General features: G+C 41.9%; 1 long non-coding RNA gene across 1 annotated transcript; it reads right to left on the bottom strand.

The window, feature by feature from the left end:
* Window positions 1-5,542: 5,542 nt before the first annotated feature.
* LOC146175266 (uncharacterized) lies at window positions 5,543-13,223 on the bottom strand. The gene is made up of 3 exons (XR_014701915.1): window positions 12,793-13,223; window positions 10,770-10,919; window positions 5,543-5,930 (listed from the first exon to the last, which is right to left on the bottom strand). It is a non-coding gene; the product is annotated as an uncharacterized LOC146175266 (long non-coding RNA).
* Window positions 13,224-16,964: the final 3,741 nt, after the last annotated feature.

The raw sequence follows: 16,964 nt of genomic DNA, 5'->3' as shown, positions 1-16,964 counted from the left end.
GCTCCCGCTGCTGCTGCTGCTGGCGCCGCGGCCGCCGCCGCCGCTGCCACTGCCGCTGCTGCTGCTGCCGCCGCCGCCGCCGCCGCCGCTGTTGCTGCTGCTGCTGCTGCTGCCGCCGCCGCCGCCGCTGCTGCCGCCGCCGCCACTGCCGCTGCCGCCGCCCCGTAGAAGGCCGTAACCATCCACAAAAACCATGATGGACAGTAATATAAGTGCGCAACAAAGACGAGACAAAGAGACGTGGACAACGACGGCGCAAGCAAATGTGCAATGTACGCTGCTGCTGCTGCTGCTGCTGCTGCTGCTGCTGCTGCCGCCGCCGCCGCCGCTGCTGCCGCCGCCGTTGCCGCTGCCAGAGAAGTGCTGCCGCTGCCAGGGACAGAGAAGTGGACAACGACGGCGCAAGCAAATGTGCAATGTACGGCCTTCTACGGGGCACAGCCGAAGAATCTGCAGATTTCTCAAGAGTGAATGGTGGCGGCAGGCGAGGCTGTTCAAGGACTTACCAGGATTAAATGCCTGGTTGAGAACACTCGCCTTAATCAGCGTGTCTTTCGTGATTGGTGTACGACTACCGATCCGCTGACGGAATTCCTTTGGAGCGCAGTACGTTCAACCCTCCCAAAAGGTACGAGAAGACCTGCCTCAGAAGTAAAGCTTTTGGTCTTGGATGATGTCGTTTTGGATTCTAAGCATGAAAAGACTTTACGCCTCGGACCAAAGTTCTGTCTTGATCCTTGGATGTTAACCGTTGAGAAGCTGGCTTTTGCTCGCATTGTGTCGTCCAAAGCTCAGCTCGATGATAGGCCTCGGTTTAATTCAGATTGTGTTGATGCTGTAGCCAGTAGTAAGTGTAGTAGTCGGCGGAATAACAAGTTTCGCTCGTTGGTCAATTACCTGTGTGACAATCGTTTGCACGTTATGCAGTCTGATAAAGAAGGCTACTTTGTTGTACTCTCCGAGAAACAGTTTTCAGAAAAGGCATGTAAGTCAGTAAGGAAGCATTTTAGAGTGAGCAGAAAAGATCCGGTTGAATGCAAGAAGGAGGCTGTGGCGTTATTGCATGACTTTGGACTAGAGAATTTGGCAAGCGAAGTAAAGAAAGCTGAACTTCCAGTTCTTGAAATTTTCTTTTCAGGAAAAACACATAAGCCTGGCATCCCTTTCCGGGCAATAGTTTCTGAGCGCCAGACGTGGCACGTAGTCGTATGGTCTTGCCTTAACAATCATTTGTCAGCACTTTCCGTTATTGACCAGTTTCTTGTGCCTAACTCGGAGACCGTTCTCAAGCATCTTTTGGACGAGAATATGGCTTCTTGCTCTGGCTTTAGCATAGAAGTGTTCGACATAGCCGCAGCGAAAAAAACACAATCACAGAAGGAAGACACGTACACAAGGACCAACGCTGCATGTCGAATGTAAACTACCAACTCGCCCAAAAGCTTGTTTTACTGAAGCATAGAAGTGGTTGACCTGTTTTATTCTCTTACCCATAATGAACTTCTACAATGTGTGAAGAATTGCATCACAGAGGATAATGGTGAGTGTTTGTTTCGAAATGAGTGCGGTATAGGTGTTGGATCCTTCCTGGAACTTTTGTCATTTTATCTTCAGAACACCTATGCAATGTGGGACGATAAACTGTTCATGCAGAAGTCTAGTGTGTGTATAGGCGCTAAAGTACACCCGTTCTCAGCAATATTTATCTTAAATATGTCGACAGAAAAATAGAGAGCGACCTAACCGGAAGGATCATTCGTATATTCCGATACGTGGATGATTTCCTTGTTTTAGTTAGATCCTTGGATGATGTAAGTGTGCCTCAAATCCTATACATTTTTTTCTCGGAATGGTACAGGAATGAAGTTCACTTTTCAGGTTCCTCAGAAAAATGTATTGCAATTTTTAGATTTAAAGTTGACTTTTACTATGAATCATGTGTGTTGGCAGTACTCTCCTAGGAGTGTAAAGCCTCTTTTAAACTAGAAGTCATGTCACTCGAAACTTGTTAAATCTAGAATAGTAACAGCTTGTTTTAGGATAGCTGTCAATAAGTCTTGTGCACATCAATTGATTAATAGCCTTGAAATCTAAGCTAATTGATGTAGGGAGGCTGGTTGTCCAGACTCAGTGCTTGTAGCTAGTGCTGATAAGGTTCTGCGTTCTCTGAAGTGTTCCGGACAGATAGAAAAAAAATATCAAACAAATAAAATTGTAATTGTGCCTTATATACATGCATTGTCACATCGGTTTAAAAAAGTAGGTGCAAATTATGGAGTACAGGTGTTGTTTTCCGCCCCTAATTAGATTGGCAAGGTAGGTGCAGCAGTTCAAAGAAAGCTGGGGGGCACGAGAAGTAAGAACAGATGCCAGGTTAATCACGCCAAGAGTTTCATTAGTGGTAGGATGGGTGTAGTTTATCAAATATCATTGGTTTAAAAATAAAACAGCGCAAAACACACAGACGACAGAATAGAAACAGACACCACAAGCGCTGACTCTCAACTGATTTTTTAATCATCGGAAACACTATATATAGGGGAACACGACAAATACATATAAGAGCACGTGTAGCTACGTGTTGTCCAGATACGCCACTTCACTATCGCGCAGTAACAGCGAAGGTTTGCTGACGCACAACCTGGTTCTTTTCCTCATCTCAAAGGCTTCAATAATTTCACGTGTCAGCTGCACCGGGTGTTTGCACAAAATGTCGCTATAATGGAATAAAGGTGAACATGATTGGCATTCATGGCAATGGTCTGTTAAGTTCGAGGAACGGGCAGATACCAGGGAGCGGTTATGTTCACAAAGACGTGTGTTTATGCAACGTCCCATTTGGCCAACATACAAATATCATTGTCCTGTGGCCTTACGTATATTGGGCAGAAAGGCCGTTGCATCAACATTAGACTGATGGAGCATGCGCAGTCCTTAAAAAAGAATGAAACAAACTTAGCGAAACATTGTAACGCATGTGAGTGGTAACCTTTCTTTGTTGATACTAATATACTGTTTCTTCATACAGACCAGACTACTCGAGAAATCGCCGAGGCTTTCCATATTAACCGGAAGAAAAATGTTTGTGTCAGCAAAACGTCCGTCGCATTGACAGAAAAAGAGACGACCATATAATTTTATATATTTTTATAAATTTTGACTATGCGCATGTGGGTACAACAAGTGTGTGTATATATATATATATATGCTCTGTTCTTCCAATAAATCAGTTGTCAGTTCTGCGCCGTTGTTGTCCACTTCTTCTCTTTGTCTCGTCTTTGTTGCGCACTTACATTACGGTCCATACACATTTCAGCCTTAGCAATTTTATCAAAACTGCTCTTTAAAATTTTGAAGATATCTGAACTCTCGAAGACGCCGTCAAAGCCATGTATCACCGCATAAGTCTTTAAAGAGGGCTAATGAATTTATTCAACATTTTCAATCGATCTTCACGCTTGAATATAATTTATGCCTCACCTAGAATCAGAAATAACGTTCCGTAGACTACATCTAGATGAGCTAGTACAAAGTGAATCAGGAATATTTTATCTTCTCCCTACTCTTGATGAAACGAAATTTAGCGGCCCAGACAATATTCCAAGTCCACTCCTCAAGAGATACGCTGAGTGGATATCCAAATACTTGTTCATGATATATAAGATATCTCCTGAAAACGCAGATGTGCCACGACACTGGAAAATCGCAAAAGTAGTTCCCGTTCACAAATCTGGAGTCACCACAAAAAATCTATCGCCCAATTTCACTCACCTGTGCTGCATCGAATCTCCTTGCACATATCATTCTGAAGCACATCGTATCATACACTGAAAAATATATTCTACTCGGTCCGAACAAACACGGCTTCAGGAAAGGGCTGTCTACTACAATTCAGCCATAGGCACCCTGCAATTGTTGAACGGAAGGACGGACGGACGGATGGATGGATGGATGTGGATGGATGTGGATGGATGGATGGATGGATGGATGGATGGATGGATGGATGGATGGATGGATGGATGGAATATAAGAGCGTCCCCTTTGAAACGGGGTGGTAGCAGAAGCTATTATGCTCATTTTTCTCCCTATATCTTAATTATTGATTTAAAATGGTTTACTAAACCATCATTCTTTTTATTAAATTTTGTTCCTACATTACTAACATTATGTCACTTCTCTGCTTTTAAGCCACCAATCTTCCAGTCGTTTTTTGCTAGTTTCCACCGCCGGTTTATTCACCCGGCCACTGTTATCTCTAAACCCCAGAGCTTCAGGAACAGTGATTGCGCCTGCACCAACTTCCGGATGGTTACCATTACATTCGAGTATAATATGTTCAATTGTTTCACTGGATTTTCCACATACAGCACATGCGTCATCTCCATTGTTAAATTTCTTTTTGTAGCTGCGTGTTCTAAGGCACTCTGATCTAGCTTCAAAAAGTAGGGCACTGCCTCTTGAGTTATCAGAGAAATCTTCCTTCCTGATCTGCATTTTCCACTTTCGGTATAATTCCACACTCTGTCTCTTTTCCCTCGAATTTATCCAATTTTTACCTTCTGTGTTTTTCACCTGTTGCTTAATGCTCTTTATTTCTCCGTCCTTGTTACTAGCATACTTACTAGTTAGTTTCCTAGTTCTTTTCCTCCATTGTGAGTCCACGCTTTTTAGGTAAAGGTATTTAAATACTTTAGCTGCCCTCTGTTACTGTCCAGTTTCCTCAGGCGTTCCTCATGTAATATTTTACTCTGAGCTTCCCGTACTTCGAAAGATGCCCAGCCCATATCTCCCTGTACCGCCTCATTTGTAGTTTTGCCGTGGGCACCTAGTGCTAATCGTCCAACGGATCTCAGATGTGTTTCTAATATCGACTGTACCTCTGATTTTAGGCACGAAACCGCATTTCCGAAAGTAAGTCCGGGCACCATAATTCCTTTCCAAATACCCTTCAAGACCTCATACCTATTGCCCAAGCAGCACACCAGCATTGGTCCAACAATGGTTCATCACTGGAAAAGAATGGCATCAATATTGGACTGATATTGGCATTTGGGCATTTTACTACATTCTCCATTCTTGGCCCATCTTTCGTTCCAAGATTGGTCCAGTGTTCAACCAAGCTGGAGCCACCAATGTAGGCACAATATTAGACTTTCCATTCATGCACCATGATTCCTGCCAATACTGTCCAGCATTATACCATCATTGTATTACCAATATTTGTTTAATACCAGCTATTCCATTGATGGCCCATTGTCAATGCCAATATCATACCAATGGTTAGCCATTGCAGGTGCACTGGCTACTCCATTCATGCCGCATATTGTCGATACCAATATTAATCCAATGGTTTATGGGTACACCGGCTACTCCATTCATGTGCCATTGATGATGTCAAGATCACACATTTTGTGGCACTGCCTGTGCAGGCCATAAAATGCAGCCTTTTTCATTCTAGCCATATTCGTGACAGCACATCAAACTTGCTTGGACAATAATGGCCTTTCAAATAGGAGTGGCCATATAAATTCAAATTGTCGCTCATGAGCAACCAGTAGATATTCACAAAACAAGGGCATGGTTCACAAAAAGATAATATTTATTGCAATTGTTACTATAGACGGCAGTTGTTACTAGCCAGCGCTGAGGGCACACACAGCAGCAGTTAGCGGGGCAGTGGCAGGGTTGGTCAGGGCAAGGCGGGCTCTCGGGAAGTGGAAGGGGCCAGGGAGCTGGAGGGCACACTCATAGGCGTAGTGAGGGGGCTGACCCTGCAATTGCATTCACAGGTGGCATGCCTGGTTCGCCAGGGGAGGTTTCAGCATAACACATTTTTCTTCCACCCCCCCTGTCACAGGAACCAGGCAGCCACCTGCGAATAAATGCGTGTGCCTCCAAATCGTCCACCCCAACTTTTTCGCAAATGGCACCTGCACAAAAACAATGAGGAAACAAAATTTACAACACTATTACGAGACATATAAAATCGCGTGTATTATTTTAGGAAGATGTAGAAAATTCCAGGATTCATGTACCGAAATTTATGGTCAATGAGAAACACTATACTGATGAGTTCCAGATTAGTTTCAGCTGCCTTGGGTTTATTAGGATGAAAGACGCACATACATTGCATAGCATGTGTCCTGTTGCATTTTGATCGCCTCCACAGCAATACGGCTGAGACAGCCAGTGTTTCATCCCACACTAGGAATTAGTGCTTGATTGTCGGCTGTCTCCGCATATGACTGGCGCACTAGTTTTTTGCCGCTCCTACGCTTTCTGCGATGTGCAAACAGTTTATACTAAATATCGTTACCAAGAGAATGTTCGGCGACCATTTGCATTTTTTTAAATGGCTAGATATAATATACACAAGCGATCTAAGCCCACGACTGCTGCACTGGCCGCTGGTTAGCTGATATACGCTTTTGACTGGTTTTGTGGGTAGTTCACTTAAACGGGAGCTCACTTAAACGGGTAGCTCACAGGTGAATCATTTTTACACATATACTGCTTGTCCAAGCAAATTTGATCCAAGGGATAAAAAAAAACATTTCGGAGGCAGGCAAAGGAAACCAGATATATATTGCTGGAAGCTACCTTGAGCGCCACAGAAAAGGTTTTGTTTGGAATCCTTATGGACATTATTTACCTAAATTACTGATTAATGACTTACACAATAAATGGTGTTGCTACTTTGAAGAGTACCGGCACAATCCACGTTTGATTATTTGTGATAAAGAACCCTCACGTCTGCATTTTGAACGCCAGATACAATAGGAAACCACGAAAATACAGAAATCTGATTCCCGGACAATACAATTGAGGACTTGGCTTGGCTCGACAGCCCTGTGTAGCGTTAGACCTACAAGTTGCCTATGGTTTCTTCGTCCGCGCCAGCACATCGTCCAACAAGACTGTATTTGTATTTTACAGCTGAAAAATACTGTTAAACTCATTTATATCCTTACCGCTTTGTAGTCATTATCCGCATTGCAAAGTTCGGCGCGCTCATTCTAACTCGAGCCTTCATGTGCGCCAAAGGGCCGACGCGAAGCAACCATCGCCAGCATATCACCCTTACTCATGATGGGGCTAGCAATCATAGCGGCAGGTTGTTTTGTCCGCTCAAAATCATGTTGTGAGCAGCACAGTTGAGGTGCGCGAATGGGCTGGTAACGGTTTCGGTATCTACATAATCCGGAATTTATCTGCAGCTGGAAAAAAAGGTACACATGAGGTTTCTAACCTCAGATATTGAAACAGGGGTTTCCGAACGTGCTCACCGACTCTGTAAGTCCTATTTATTGTCTAAAGTGAATATTTAGTACTTGAAGCGAATAACCTCACTTCCCCACGTACAAAATAAAAATTTTCTGCGCTGTCCTAAGTGGCTGCCAGCAATGCACCACCGGTTTCCATCGTCTGTTTCTAATGGTTTATTTATAACCCTTGGCTCAAGCTATGGGGCGCAGCAGGTGTAATGTAGCTTGAATAAAACCTGCAAGAGACCATATATATGGGTAGATTTGTAAGGTTTACAGATTTCACTTACAAATTCTACAGGAATCGCGTCACTGCGGCCTTCCTTTAAAATTGACACGTAATAGCGCTATATTCGTGGCTAAAATAAAGTACTGAACGCATTAATTCAGCTTAGCAAATGCAGCTGTAACAGAAAGTGAGGGCTGGCGACACCTAAGGTGTGCCTAGCTTTCAAATTTTCTTAGATGGCACAACCGTTCGAAATATGGAATATTAAAAAAAGCCCTTGATATTGGCTTTCTCACAGCGTATTATGGGTGCCTTAGATAAGAAACATAATCGAGGTCCCATGGCCATCTTTCGTTTCCAATGAAATTCTTATATGTGGTGCGCAAATATCTAGACACAAAAGAATTAACCTTAGTTTTTCAAGATACGCGTAGTTTCCTCGAAAAAAAACAATTGTATGGTGTATCTCTAGAGGTAGAAAACGCTGTTTTTGCCATTTCAAAATGTTGCAAGTTTGGATACCATGATTTTGTCATCTGCTCTTTTTTACTCACTAAATATATGCAGGTTTTATATTTACAAACACTATTAGAAACCTATTTTGTTTTTGCAGTTGTGTTATTAAAAAATCGCAAAATTTTCTTCAGGAGCGATACGCTGCAAAAATATTCATTTTTAACCTTATGTACTGGCATATGATGCATTAGGTTGGTTGCACTAAATATGTTTTCACTTCCTGACGCATGTTCTTAATTGCAGGCAGTATCTGGAGCTCCAGACCACTTGGTGTGTTCTCCACAACGCATCAAAATTGCTCAGAATTCGAAAACAGCAGTAAAGGGCAAATTTGCTGCAATTAAAAAAAGACCATCTTCGATTTTCATTCAAATCCCTCTCAAAACTCTTCAGTACCTCAAAAATATCACGGACTAAAAAGTGTTGCGTTATACTGTTTAAAAATATAACATTAAATATTAAACCGAGTGCTTGTGCTGATAATGGCCAAACTCAGCCTGCATTCTTGCAAGATCCAATAATATCTTGGCAGAGAAACTATTTCTCTACATTATCTAGGTTTCATTCTTTATTTCTGAAAAAATTTGAAGCTCTAGATTTGTGCGTATCTGCATATTATTTTGAAATTGAACAAAAGTAAGAAAACGGTAAAATAAGGAAAACTGATTAGAATTGAAGAAACGGCCGCAACATCAATTTTTATCAAAATCTGTGGAAACAATGCAAAGTACTTTGTTAATTTGAGTCAGTAAATATATTGAATTCTGCAAAATGTAATATTAGAAATATAAAAATGCTTGTTTTTGTTCTATAGATGTGCTTATATGGCTCCCCCTTATGGAATAGGCATCAAAACTTCAATTTAGTATTTGCTGAATTTAGTTACATTTTACCTTAAGTAAAATTTAAAACATTGTCAGCGCTTATACACCGTTTTTCTGCTTCTGGGACAAATACTTAATATAGCTTAAAATGGTATTAATTCACTATTTCTGTCAATTTCATGGCAGAACGCAAGTGAAGGCTGAACTTTTTCTCTGTCCTGCATTCTTTTTTATTGCTAGGTGCAATAGTATTAAATCTAGGTTATTAATATATTATTCCATTTCTCAGCTTTGACCACCACTAACAATACTATATTTTTGAAGATGATTTTTCAATGTGTAATTTTTATAATTACAATCATAAGCAAACCGCTTTCCAGCATAATACTTTTGGTGGCGTTACAGAGAACACACATAGCAGCTTAGAGCTCCAAATTCTGCCTTAAATTAACATAATGACCTGCGTAATAACACAGAATATTTTAGTGCAAACAACGCAACGCGTCACGCCAGTATGTAAGGTTGAACATTAACATTTTTGTAGCGCGTTGTTCTTGAAGCAAAGTTTGCGATATTTTACTAAATCAACTGCATCAATGAAACACACTTTTAATACTTCTTATACAAGTAAACGTTACCCAAATGCGGTGAGTAAAAAACAGTGGATGACAAAATTTTACGCAACCAGCCGGCCTCCAAACGTGCAACTTTTTGAAACGACAAAAACGGCGTTTTCCAGCTTTAGTGATAGGCGTTTTTTTTTTTTTTTTTCGAGAATACTACGTCGCATCTGGCAAACCTAAGGGTCATTCCTTTGTGTCGAGACATTAGCCCACGACATATGAAAATTTAATTAAAAAAATGGTCATTGCACCACGATTACTGTTCCTGTCCGAAGACATCCATATTTGTTTTCATTTCGTCTCTTCAACAGGCTGGTTTAGCCAATGCGGTGAATAAAAATATCATCGCATATATTAAAGATTTTCGCGCTATATGTTATACCTAAAGCTACCTATATTGTCACAACTGTCATACAGTATTTGTAGCTGAAACATCACAAAAGGGATTCGATTGCAAATTGTTCGCTAGTTAAATAGACGTACGAGATGACACGTATACTTTGTAGAATACAATTTAGGAAAGAGCAGATACAAACTACAGGCGAATAATGCTATGATATGGAGCATATGTATTACTCCGGCTAACAGTAAAAAAATCAACTTTTAACATATTAATATATTCGGCAAACTATTGCATGCTCACATAGGAACACAATTAATGAGCTCATCCACGCATCTAATATGGGCATTAGATGTGTGGATGACTTCGTTTTATTCCAATTCGTGCGTCACTCAAAATAATTGAACGAGAAAAAAGTTAATGTCTACACAATTTTCAGTGAGTATACCACAAATTATACTAAGGTGCTTCATATATGTCACATCACCTAGCAAGTGAAATGGGATAACAGAAGTAATCAGACTCTAACCCTGATCAGCATTTCGCTTTGGCGCCATCTTTGTAAGTTTTTAGGCAGGCTTTTCCACTGATTATCCTCTTCTTTATACCCCTGCCACCCACAGGACACAAATCTTCTGGGGGTACCGAACTGCTGGTTTTCGCACCAGTGATACAACTTAATCGATCCATTTATACGTAGAAAACACTCTCGATGCGCACCTAAAAAAATGAAAGCATGTATGTGTAGGCGAAATCATTCACCGGCGATTTAATAATATGATTTGAACAATAAAATCAAAGGATCACACTCGAAGTAACAAAAAAGTGGTGGAGAGATAGGAATTGAAGCAATGAAAGGCGGTTGCTTTCTGCAAAAAGCCAATAGCAAGAGGTCCACCGTCTATAAGAACAGGCAATAAAAATAAGGCATATTTAAAGGTGCATGCAGCAGTTACAGTGATGCAGTGCTACCTTTTTTTAGGCAGGCTTTTCCGCTGATTTTCTTCTTCTTTATTGCCCTTCCAACCACAGGACACATATCTTCTGGGGGTTGTCGGTTTTCGCACCAGTGATACAACTCAATCGATCCATTTCTACGTAGAAAACGCTCCCGATGCGCATCTAAAAAAATGAAAGCATGTATGTGCAGGCTAAATCATTCACACATGATAAAACAATATGATTTGAACAATGAAATCAAATGATCACACCCAGAGCAACAAGAAAGTGGTGGAAAGATAGAAATTGAAGCAATGAAAGACGGTTGCTTACTGAACAAAGCCTATAGCAAGAGGTCCTGCGTCTATAAGAATAGGCAATAAATTAAGGCACGTTTATAGGTGCATGCAGCAGTTTAAGTGATGCAGTGTTACCTTTCTGTTTCACTGCAGTGATTGGTATAAATATTACAGCAATTGCTAGGCATCTCAGGTAACCCCATTGAAAACTTCATCCAAGGTACCGAGGAGCAGTGGCGTGTTATTTGCAGCTGTTAACGGAAAGACAGGCTATCCTATGAGTGCATGCGCATTTCCTCCTTTTTGTATACTTGAATAAAAGCGACTGAACAGTGAGTGTTGTAAGAGGTGCAGCGTCCCTAGGAATGGGGAACAAAATCAAGTTTTAGTAAACAGAGGTACAAAAAGAAGCAAATATGCCTGCAATAATAGCATGATGGCCTACCTTTTGATCAACAGCTGTAAACAACCTGTCACTGCCAGTCGGTTCTTTAGATAGGCTTATCAATGCCAGAGCTTAAAGCTAAGAGAAATATGAGTAACGTTTATTGCGGTCACGGCCGTAAACAATTCTAGCGGAACACTCCATTACTGTAACTATTCAACCGTCCATTTATACATATCGTTCATTAAAGAACCATGCACATCATATTAAGTTGCTCTTTTCTACTCCCAAATGATTTCCTATAGAATTAGAATACGTGGATCGCTGCTTCGGTTTCAACATTCTTGCACGATGGCTATGGCGTGCACTTCATGCATACGGTACGGTACGTGAGGTACAAAGAGCTGTAATTGCCGAACAGGCGGACCTGACGGCCTGTCCCATTTCGCCTGAAAGTGCGCGCCGTGATCGAGCGCTTCGCGAGCAGTATATTTCGGACGATATGGTTGCCTCATACCGGCCGTCAATGTTTTGTACAATGTGTCCCGCGTGCACGTTGTTTACTTTGCAGTGACAGGGACGCAGTGCACACACGGCTGATGTGCCTTTTTGCTTGTATTGTTATTTTCCCCCGCCTTCGAAGCGCGTCTGCGAAATCGCTCTCCTATTGTCGCCGCTTTCTGATAACGCCCTCACCTGAAGGCGCGGGCTCAGAAGGGGGGCGTCGATTAAGAAAACTTTGAAAAGGGGCTCACTTGCGCTGTTCACGGCTTTCAATTCTTGAATATGATATTAACCATTATAAAAGTGGAGGTTCATTATGACTTAATTATAGCCTAATCATCAAGCGGCATGACGCACATGTCTGCCCCACTGTAAAATTCGCTTGCACAGACGGCACGAACAGTTTTCAAAACTTCGTCTGTACATCTGAAAACAAAAAACTGCCCTTAACTCTTAACAAAAACCAAAAACTGTGTGAACATGGCTTCCTGCGCGCAGAAGAGAGGCTGTCCAAAATATATGTACAAAGCCGGGTGCATAGTATCTGGTTACTAATTTATTGCGGCGCGCTGCACAGTCAAAAAACTGCGCAAATGGCTGCCTGCAGTGTTCTGTCACGTGTTGGTGGCATACACACCTGTTACGCACGGCTCCTCTATTTTCGGCGCAAATGCTATTCATATCGCAGCCAGCAAATAAGTCCACGCACTTGCTTGCATGTAACCCGGACGAAAATTCGCTTAGTTCTTGAAGTCATGCTTCGCGCAGTTGTTTCGAGGAGAATAAGGAAAGAGAACATTTGGGACTGGTAGGAGATTATATAGAACCAATTATGAAGCAATGACATGCTGCAAAGATATATACTCACGGTCTAAGATGACGGCGTTCACTGAGTCCGATAATGCCGATGGTATCCCGCCGTTGCTGTAATCCGTACTCCGGCGACATTTCACAGCTCAGCTATTCACTGATATGTAGCAAGCACAAACCGGAGCACATGGACATGTATAGGCGCAAGAGAAAATTATGCACAGCACAATGAAAAAGAAAATTAATGAGGGAAGAAATTAAAGAAAGGTTCAAGAAGCTGTCACAAGTCTTGTAGCGTCTCCAACAAGCTCTGAAATGAACGCTTCGGGAGGAGGCCGCACAGCAGCGCAGCTGGGGATGCTGTCTGTTGTGTCTTGCACGTAGACGCGTAGGCGAGGGGGAACAACGACCCGCTCAACCAGCGCGTGATTCCCGCCGCGGTGTTGTGTTCGCAAGGGCTGCGCGTGGGAACGAAGGACCAACGACCCTCTCAACATTCCATTCCTCCTTTACCCAGCCCTCTTCTGCTTGCACCGGCCAGCCGTGACTTCGGACCGTACCGATGAGCGGCCGCCAGCGCGCACCGCTCGAGTCGAGTTCTAATAAATAGTTTTGTTTTGTGTGTTCGCAAACGCATTGTTTCTTCAAGCCAACCACGGACAAACATTTTCTAAAAAAATAGAAAGCCTCCCCATCTACCATCCACATTCTTGCGTAAATCCATACAGCTGGTGCATCGACAAATGCGCGCGTCCCCTCTCTCGCCACCTATGATCGAACAAAGGATGTTCGTTCGACCTTTTATATTTACTTCAAAATAATTATATACTGTTGCGTGATGACTGATTAATAATGTCAAAGAGGCGGAGTTCCGAGCTTCTTTTCTATTCTGGCCAAGTTTGGTTATAGATTATACAAATTATGCTCAAGTTAGCTAGCTAAAATTATCCGACTAAATATATACATGCTTTTATTTGTATTCAGTTAATGTTCGCTTTTCGGGTATGAGTAGATGTTTTTATAAAAATTCTCAACATCGGCCCAGGAAACGAAACTTTTCCTAATTTGCAGGCCTTTATTTCAGAAAAGGTTCATGGTAGAGCAGCAATAATTCCACAATATGTTCTCAGCATAATTATCCGCAAACAGCTAAAGCTCATATTTTTATGACATTTGGATACAGAGATACGATCGCGCTAATTTACAGAAAACAGCGAACATTGAAATTTTTTAGGAAAACAAAAACAGTTTTCACATTGTTTAAACTTTTTCCACCTATTCTACACTACCTCAGCTTTCAAAACCATTAAAACACCTTGCATAATTTTGTTGCGCAAGTAATTATGGCCTCATCGATAAAGCCTTTGTCCAGTTATAGCGCACCGCGCTGTTCTGAACATTCTACGGAATTTGTGAATTCTTCAAGGTTTTTAAATTTTGGCATATAATTTTGTAACAGGGAGAAATATATTTACAAAAGAGGATTAAAGATATATACATTGAGGAACAGCCAAGGAGCCAGGCTACGAGGGCCCCCCGTTCGACGCACTTCTTTTTCTTAATCTTCCACAAACGAGCGCGCCACTTCGTCCTCATCATTCTCCAGCTGTAACAATATTTCTTCGCTCATGTTTTGTCTCGACTTCGCAAATCGACGGTGACAGACACAGCAATGAATGATTCAGAATCAATTTTGTGCGCGTCGAGGTCCTGATGCGCTGTGGCATCAGGCAATACACAGACGTGTTTCGCAATCACCTTCACCTTAACGCGGATTGCACAAAAAGACGATAACGTTCAATGAGCAAGCAACGTATTTCAAATCATTTTAGTAGAATGAAAGAATTGGAAAGGGCATGGAAAACTGCCTCATTAAAACAGTGTTTGTAGGCTGCATTCGTTTTTTCGAATGACTCGACAGCGCACATTATTTTCATTCCTGTACAGTTTTTTTTTATTCCTTTGCCACCGCCTAGCGCGGTTGGAATGGTCAAACTCTAAACTAATAGGCGGAAAAAACTATTTTTTTTGTTTATTGGCGATATATATGTTGTGCGCCATATAAATGTACCGGGGCCTTCATGCTCGCAGTCTGCACGAAAAACTGTCATTTTTTTTTTACCACCGTGTGAATGCCCAAAACTAAAATGGTAATCCTCGCGAGTCTTCCGGCTTTTCATTTTCCAGTGATTGCGTCTAGAAAGTACACACATCGTATTCGGTCCTTTCTCCAGGTAAACAGACGATGCTGCGCGTAGAATTCCTTATGGATAATACAAAAGCACTAGAACAAAAACATCGCTGAGAAAATGGTCATTTGTTCCTTCAACGTACAATGCCTTATGCTTCATTATCCCGGCATTCCTTCGCCCTTTGGCCTTAAGTGATTGCTCATGCTTTCCAATGCATGCCAATCCTTCGTTTACCCATACCCCCAGATATTTATATTCTTCTACTCTAGGTATTTCAAGGCCTTGTATTTTAAGACCCTGATCAGTTGAGCCGTTGAAAATCATCAGACCCGACTTAACTGCGCCTAAACTGAAGCCTAGAGCGTCCCCTTCGTCTCCGCAATACCTAACTAGAGTTTGCAATTCTTCTAGACTCTCAGCTAGCAGCACAATACCGTCTGCGTACATCAAACCGGGGAGGCACTGCTCTACCGCCTTTCCACCTAATCTATATGACAGGTTAAAACCTAGGTTACTGTCTTGTATCCTCCGTTCCAGGTTTATCATATAAAGCATGAACTGCACCGGTGATAGAGGACAGCCTTGTCTTAATCCTTTGCATACTTCGATATCTTCCGTACTTCTTATCCCTTCCCACGTAATTTCTACTTTGTTATCCCGGTATATTTCCAGTAGGAACTCTATTATCTCATAATTGATGCCTTCTTCTTTTAATATGTTCCACAGGAGTTCCCTGCTTACATTGTCGTACGCCCCGTTTATGTCCAGGAAGGCCAAATACAAAGGTCTATTTTCCACTCTAGATATTTCGATGCATTGGGTAAGCACGAACAGGCTATCACATAAGCGCCTACCATTTCTAAAGCCTTTCTGAAGTTCTCCGAGTATCTTGTTACTTTCAACCCATGCTTGCACCTTTAATTTCACCGCCTGCATGGCTAACCTGTACATAACAGATGTTATGGTAATCGGCCTGTAGGATTTTATGTGCATCCTGTCTCCTTTCCCTTTATAATCAAATTCATTTTACTCTGCCGCCAGCTGGACGGAATTTGCTTATTCGTTATGACTGTTTCCAGAGCTTTTAACAACGTTTCCTTACTTTTTGGACCGAGTTCATTAATCAGCTTGATCGGAATTCCATCTATTCCTGTAGATGTGTTTTTAGGAATATTTTTTTCTGCCTTTTTCCAGTTTAGATTGGTCAGTTCTAAGCTGCTTTGTATTCTGCTACCTTGTGTTGCTTCCTGATTTGCGGAGATTACCCTATCGTCGCTCCTAAATGACTCAGCTATAACTGATGGAATGTAGTTCACTGCGTTATCTCCCTTTAAACAATTTCCCTCGTTATCTTGAATCGATCCTGCTTTCTTTGATTCTTCTTCCCTAGTCAGCTTATATGGTTCCAAAATTTTCTTGCTCCGCCTCTGGAGACATCGTGTATGTCAGCCATCCAGCGATCGGTGGACTGCCTTATTTTACTTTGGACGAGAGCCTGCACCTGAAGTTTCTTTTGTCGATATGATTCCCATTTTTGGTCGATTTCCTCCTGTGATACCTGTGCTTTCTTTGCCACTCGGTGTTCCCTTGAAGCAGCCCGTCGTTGTTCAATAGCTTCCCTGATTTCCTCATTCCACCAGCTCCGTGACTTCCTCTTTCCATTCTAGCGATTTGCTTCTTTAACCTCCCGAATTTTGCTCCTTATGAGTAGTTCCACCTGTTCATAATCCCAGTCTTCCATAGAGCTTTTCTCTATTGCTTCCTCTATGTCTGCTGCTATCTGCGCTATTTGATCGTCGTTTAAATTTGCGTTTACGTTTTGCCTAAGTTCCATTTCTCTTTTCATCAAGGGCCCCATCTGCAGACTAATACGTTTATGATCACTTCCCAGACTACACTCCCCTTCTTCGTCTATTTCCATTTTTGTGACCTTGCTATAAATTTCCTGCCACATTAGACAATAATCAATGGTCGTCTGCCAGTTGCGGAATTCCCACGTGATTTGGTCTTCACATTTTGTTTCTCTGTTTACTATAAC

The sequence above is a fragment of the Amblyomma maculatum genome, chromosome 11 (genome assembly GCF_055883805.1).
Source record: "Amblyomma maculatum isolate TAMU_Amacu chromosome 11, ASM5588380v1, whole genome shotgun sequence".
Taxonomy (NCBI): domain Eukaryota; kingdom Metazoa; phylum Arthropoda; class Arachnida; order Ixodida; family Ixodidae; genus Amblyomma; species Amblyomma maculatum.
The sequence above is the reverse complement of the archived record's forward strand: the minus strand, read 5'-3'. Positions and strand labels throughout refer to the sequence as shown.